This window comes from Penaeus monodon, chromosome 15 (genome assembly GCF_015228065.2).
Source record: "Penaeus monodon isolate SGIC_2016 chromosome 15, NSTDA_Pmon_1, whole genome shotgun sequence".
NCBI classification, from domain to species: Eukaryota; Metazoa; Arthropoda; class Malacostraca; order Decapoda; family Penaeidae; genus Penaeus; species Penaeus monodon.
The window spans coordinates 32961973-32962665 of NC_051400.1; positions in this window are offsets into that span (position 1 = coordinate 32961973).

Genomic DNA, 693 nt, shown 5'->3' on the forward strand with positions numbered 1-693 from the left:
TTGCGCTACGTGGGTGGAACGATGAAAAGAAGAGGGGGAATGATGGAACGAACGTTGGGTGGAAAGTTCGAGCAGTGGAACGTTGGAGCAGGAGGAATGGTGAATGGTTAGCCAGGGTAGAGTGATGAAGCGTCGAAATTTGAACGGTGGAGTGGTGGAACGCTGTCTAGGCTTGGACGGTGGAGTGGTGGAACGTTGGTTTAGGTGGAACGGTGGAAGACTCGAGCTGACCGGTAGAATGATAAAAGGTTGATTACTGCGGAACGGTGGAACACAGACAAGGACAGACCGACTTAGTAGATGATCTTTGGTCAGAAGGAAACAGTGGAACAATGGAACAGTGAAACATTTGCCAGGAAACAACGCTGGAACGAAGAAGCATTAGACGATATAATTAGAAACAGACCATAAAGCCAAAAAAACAACACCATCAAAACCAATGAAAAATCAAAGACTATAGCATTGCATGACAGAATTATCACTCAGCCATGACATATAACAAACCTCATTGTTAACCTTAGACGAAAATATGACAATGTACAAGAGATACATCGAAAAGACTCAGTAATAGGAAAACTCATTATTATGAATATTGTCAAAAAATTAAACACAATAGTATTTTTGATATCTCATATCATGATGGGAAGTCGGACGTGAAAAGATAAAATGATGAGAAGGAAGATTTTAATAATG